Here is a 6521-nt window from a genome sequence, read left to right as displayed (position 1 = left end):
TGGGCTCAGGCCTTACTTCTTTCACCCTATAAACCATGTGTCCTTAGTGTGTCATTTAATTGTTGCCCAGTTCAGAGCTAAAAAAAAATTAAAAAAACAAAACAAAACAAAAAAAAACAGATAAAAATATCCATCTTCCAAAGATGCGGCGGGGTAAAGTGGAGATAACACCCAGAGAGCGCCTAGCATGAAAAGCAGTGTGACCTTCACTGACAGTGTGACTGCCGCCTTAAGTTTCCATGCCAGCCATATCATTATCAAGAGAAACATCACCCTCTTCCCAGGAAGACAATCACTAGCCAACTCCGCCCCTGCCTGAGGCAGGCATTGTGGGCTTGACTGATGAGCTCCTCTAGTGAGATCAGAATCCGATTCCAGCCCCCGAAACAGCACTCTACACTCTTTTTTTTTTTTTTTTTTTTTTTTTGGTTTTTTGAGACAGGGTTTCTCTGTATAGCCCTGGCTGTCCTGGAACTCACTCTGTAGACCAGGCTGGCCTCGAACTCAGAAATCTGCCTGCCTCTGCCTCCCGAGTGCTGGGATTAATGGCGTTCGCCACCACACCGGGCTGACTCACTCTATGCTCTTCAAACGCTGCCACCTACCTGCCCAAGCATGCCTGCTCCCCACCATGAATCAGGGTTTAATATTCCTCTCAAATGGAGTTTCTAGATAGACTCCCTGCTCTGGGTTTCTACCCCTCCCCACCTCTATGCTTTCTCTGTGTCACATTATTACTCTTGCTGCCCAAAGTGCCTAACAAATTTCTAATCTTCAAAGTGTATCCTGAGGTCTGCTAGAATTCTCCACAGTTCATCCTTGATAAGCAATCATGGCAAACTAGGAGCCAGGGCCTCCAGACTGGGTCTCATACACTCTCATTCAAGCCTGCTCCATGCTACCTGCCTCAAGAGTACAGAGGACTCCAAGAAAACGGGAGTTAAGGGCTAGTGGGATGGCTTAGTGGGTAAAGATGTTTGCCACCAAGGGTGATACTGTAAATTTGATCCTCAGGACCCACATGGTGGGAGCAGAGAAAAGTGTTATGCTGTTACCTCCATGTGTGTACCATGGCGCGTGTGCAGGCACATACACACACACACACACACACACACATACCATACACACAAAATAAATTAGGTCACAATAATTCTTTTTAGTCCTCAAGCACTATAGGACAGAACATGACACTGGGCACATCTACTTGTCATTTTCGTTCCTTCCCATAGCAAGCTCCCTGAAGGGGAGGCGCCTATCTTCTATGCTTTGTAGGAGAGAGACGGAGACATGACCAAGCAACCCAGGCCATCTCTGGGCTGCCTTTCTGCTTGTTCACTGGGGATGCTGAACAGGCTCCTCCAGAAGTTTGAGGACCCCTCCCATTGTGAAGTTCAAGGTTTTCCTGTATCAACGAAACTACGGTAGTGCATGCTACTACAAGAGGCCTCTTCATGCTTTCTTACAGGAAAGCCCTAGAGACCAGCATGGTGCCTGGAAATAGCCCAGACTTGATTAAAATTTGCAAAAGTTTTTGGAGCTGGGGACTGTCACATAACAGCAGAGTCCAGTTGGTTCTGGGTGGGACATGGCTTGATCGTTTACCTAATGGGATCATTTACCTAGATGGGAGGGTCAGTCTGCGATGTGGAATGTTGGGAAGCTGGGTGCCCTCATATGAGGTAGCGACTCAAGGTCTCTAGGTCACTGGGGTATGCTCTCAGAGGGAATTGCAGAACCCCTGTCTCTCTCTGGCTCCTTTCGCAGTGTGAGCTCCTCATTTCACATGTGTTAGCACCAGGATACTCCAAACCCGGCCTAACCATGTGACCCTTGACCTGCATTGCCAGGACAAGGACCTTCAATCCCACAATCCACTTGGCTCAGTTCCTGCCCTCACTGGTGTGATGTCATTTTCTGTATAAAATAGGAATCCACCCCCTCCTCTCTCTCTCTCTCTCTCTCTCTCTCTCTCTCTCTCTCTCTCTCTCTCTCCTCTTCTCTACCCTTCTACCCACTTTGCTGCTCCCCCATTCCCGCATAATAAGCCTCTCCCACATGAAACACCTTGGCCTGGTCTGCTGCTTGGTTTATCCACTCAAAATATAAAAACATGACTGTGGCATCATTTGTCACTGCTCCCTCACTGGGAGAAAAACAAGATTCCCTTCCACTAAAGTACAAGCCCGATGAACATTTTTTTTTCCCCTCTCTGATGTTCATTAGCCACAAGTATTTCACTGTGGTGATAAAATAAATGAGTGAATCTGTCACAGTGTCACATGGACTAGACACTTCCACCCAGCCTCCTTATTTCCCAAATGCATTTGTTTCTCAACTCACGTATTAACACAAGTTGGGGCGGCGGGGAGAAAGACTAAAAAAATGTCATGATAGTAAATATCATATCTCCTTAGCTCATCACCATCTCTTCTGCATTCTCTGGGGGAATAAAAGAATGACTAAGGCCACATTGCCTGGCAGCAGTGCACACACGTGACTCCCAGTCAGAAAGAACAGCTGAGAAACATTAGCTTGGTACACATGGATGAACTCAGGACCTGCTGCCCAGGATTTATCAAGTCAAGTAGCAACAAGCCTAAGAGGAGAGGAGGCAAAGGTCTGAGTTCAAGTCCCACCTCTATCCCAACTCACACTGGCTGGCCTCACGGGAAGCCGGTCTTCTTCTGGACTCTCACACAAGCCAATGGGATAATTTATCAGAGAAGGAAGGCAGCCCTGGTAGGGGCAGGTTAGGAGCAAGGCTGTCATTTACTAATGTGTCTACTGCCTGCTCGCTGGATGCTGGATGTTGGATGCTTCTTTGGTCTAGCCTGGTCCACCTAAGTATAAAACATGGCTGCCTCAAACTCACTCGAGAGACCAACCATAACAGGTCTGTTAAATGCACATTTTCCAGCTGCCCCGTTGCCCTAGTTCTATTTCTGATGCTATGATAAAAGGGTCTGACAAAAATAATACTTGGAGAATGGAAGATTTATTCAGCTTACAACTCCATCATTGAGGGAAGTCAAGGCAAAAACATCAAGACTGGCCTGTTTGTCGTTCCACATAGCCAAGGAAGTACAGAGTGTCCTAGTTTGCTTTTATTGCTGTGTTAAACACCATGACAAGCCACCTGGGGAGGAAAAGGTTTATTTGTTTCATAGGTTACAGTCCATCGTAAGGGGAATCCAAGGCAGGAACCTACAGGAATGCTACTTACTGACTTGTTCCCTGTGGCCTCTTCAACCTGCTTTCTTTTCTTCTTCTTCTTCTTCTTCTTCTTCTTCTTCTTCTTCTTCTTCTTCTTCTTCTTCTTCTTCTTCTTCTTCTTCTTCTTCCTCCGCTTCCTCTTCCTTTTCCTCTTCCTCTTCCTCTTCTTTTTCTGATTAATTAATTTGAGATCTGCTTTCTTATACAATGCTGAACTACCTATTCGGGGGTGACACCGCCCACAGTGGACTGGGCCCTCCTGCATCAATCATTAACCAAGATAACACCCCCAAAGACTTTTCATGCAGACAATCTGATAGATACATTTTTATTTTCAATTGAACTATGTCTTCTCAGACGACTCTAGTTTGTATAAAATTGTCAAAAAGCTGACATAGATAAGCAGGAATCATAACAAATTCTACTTGTTAGTGGCTGGAACACTTATACTCAACTAACTTGCTTTCTTGTTTGTTTGTTTTTAGACTTATTTATTGTATGCGTACAAATGATTTGTCTGTGTGTATGTATTACATCATGCTCATACCTCGTGCCTACAGAAGTCACAAGAGGGCATCAGATTCCCTGGAACTGGACTTAGACAGTTGTTGGCCATTGTGTAGGAGCTTGTAACTGGACTTAGCTCCTCCGCAAAAATAGTAAATGTTCTTGACAGCTAAGCCATTGATTCAGGCCTTGCCTAGTTTTTACATAGCTTAGGTCCACTATTGAGGGATGGTATCATAGGCTGGTACCTTCCTATATCAATTAATAATCAATAACTCTCTTATGTGCCCATAGGCCATAAATGATTCAGGCAATTCTTCAACTGAGTCTTTTGTCTGAGATAACTCTAGGTTGCGTCAAATTGACAAGCAAAGCAGATAGACATCCACAAAGCTGCTGAATGAGACCTTTTCACACAGCCCTCACCATCCCAACCATTCCCCGTGTTTCATAACGTTTGAGGGACACTAAAATATGGCTCAATTTAGAGCCTCTCCAACTACGCTAGGCCCCTAGCGGCACAAGGAACCATGTGAGATTTCTAGTAATCTAACCTTTGAGCCTCAATAATAGAGATTGCATGTGGCTCATCCTAATTCATCAAGTGCTTACTTTGAACCTCATTCCCACCTTCGCGGTGATATGATAGTTCGTATTTTACAGTAAAAAAGACCAAGTTTCCAGGGCTTAGGCCGCTTGTGTGGTTTGCACACTTATTAAGAAACAGGTCATTTGAAATGCCTGGTACATACTGCCTTTGATTCCCAACAAGCAGCTCAATTCCTCAGGGGAGACAGGACAAATGTATGTCATCTCAGGCTAGTCTGTGCCCTTAGTTCAGCCTCTGACTCCAAACAGGGTCCGGAATGTCTCTGGAGGCCTGAACTGTGTGCAACAAGCTTTCCAAACGTTTCATTTCTTGTTGAAAACTAGTGTTTTTCCTGGAAGGGCTGTCTGGAGGCTGTTGGTTTGAAGAAAGTGCCTTCAACCTAAGTGTCTCTCTCTCTGAATTACGTCATGCTTACTCCTGCCCAGGAAGGCGTTGCCAAGGGCCCGCCTGGATCAGCTATGACTTTCGCATAGCCTTTGGACCTGATGCCCCCAAGGGATCCATGTCCTCAAGTGGCCTGAGGGCTGAGAGGGAGTGTCTCTGCCCCTAGAGTCCTTAGCTCTTCAGACTCAACCGTGGAGAGTCTACTTCTGGGGCAGAAGAGGAGGCTGAACACAGATTCTCCTTCGTGGTTGCTTAGCCAGCAGGGTGGGTCCTAGAGGAGGGGAGAGAAGGTCAGCACTGTCCAGAGGTCGATGACATCATGTCTGTGATCTCTTTGGCTTCCTCAAGGCATGCTTGATGTGCTCCTTCTTATATAGAGACCATGAGTTTTCTATTTTGTCTGAAATATATTCTTGTTCTGCATCCTGAGCTGGCCTTGAACTTACGACCCTCCTTGCTTCATTCTTTTGAATGCTGAAGTTTTAGGCACATGCCAGCCTGTCCAGCCATCATGACTTTATAAGTATGGAAACCAGGATGAGGTTAATGTTTCCTCCCAAGTTCTTAGAAGATCAGAAGTTAATTCTGCGGAAGGTGGGGAACAAAGGAAGGAAGCTTAGCTTCAGCCCAGAGCTGGCCTAGGCTCCTCCTTCTCCAACATCTTTACTTGTTCTGCTTCCTATGGAGAAGGTATCATTATACCCATTGCACAGGTGAGAAAATTGAGGTCCAGACCATGAGGGGCTTGCCCAGCATCATTCAGGTAATAAGTGGCAGAACCAGGCTGTAGCCCAGTCTAGTATGTGGGTGCCACTCTTCAGGCTGCCTCTTGAACACCGTGTCCCGACGTCCGGGTCTTTCCCTGGTTGTGCTACTTTCCCGTGTGTGATTTGGAACAAATTTGTTATCTCCATCACCCCCAGCTTCTCCTGTATTATCAAAGCTTCCAAGTGACCACCAGAAGCCCATCTTCCTCCGGCTCGGCTTGAAGTAAATCTTCCATTTGCCGGTTGTAGAGACACACATCCTACCAGACACCAGGGAGTTAACATCATTAAGAACAGTTGAGGGAGGGCTGCAGGAATGGGGGTGTGTGTGGGAGAGGGCCAAGAAGTCTGGAGAAATCCTTGAGCCAGCCCTGAAGCGCATCGCATCCACAGAGCAGTTAGGGTGCAGGGAGCCTGGGTATGGGGTTGGCTTTGGGCTTCCTTACAGAGCGGATTTTTCTCTCCACTGCCTGTAACAACTGTTCCCCACCCCCACAGTCTCCTCCCTCTTTGTTTTCTCTTCTCTTCCTCCTCCACTGTCAGGGATGGGCCCAAGGTTTTGCACATGGGGGCAAGCATTTCCACTGCTGAGCTGCATCCTCTGGCTTCCCTTTTCTTTCTTCACTCCTCTCACATTGGCAAGAGTCCTGACTCTGTGACCCCTTTGCAGAACCTGGGGCCCCAGTGAGAGCAGAGGTCAGACTAGACTATCCGCCAGGAGAGGGGGGAGCATCTGTGTGGCAGCTCCACTGTGTGCCAGGCATACATGCAATGAAGAAACATACCACAGTCTGGCTTTGTACACAGTAATAAGAAAACAGCCAGGTGGTGGTGGTGGTGGTGGTGGTGGTGGGGTGGGGGTGGGGGTACACAGCTTTAATCCCAACCCTTGGGAAACAGAGGCTGGAGGATCTCTGTAAGTTTGAAGCCATCCTAATCTATAGAACAACTTCCAAGACAACTAAATCTACACAAAGAAACTCTGTCTCAAAAAGAAAGAGAGAGAGAGAGAGAGAGGGAGGGAGGGAGGGAGGGAGGAA

This window comes from Mus pahari, chromosome 6, assembly GCF_900095145.1.
Source record: "Mus pahari chromosome 6, PAHARI_EIJ_v1.1, whole genome shotgun sequence".
Taxonomy (NCBI): domain Eukaryota; kingdom Metazoa; phylum Chordata; class Mammalia; order Rodentia; family Muridae; genus Mus; species Mus pahari.
Note: the sequence above shows the minus strand (reverse complement) of the source record.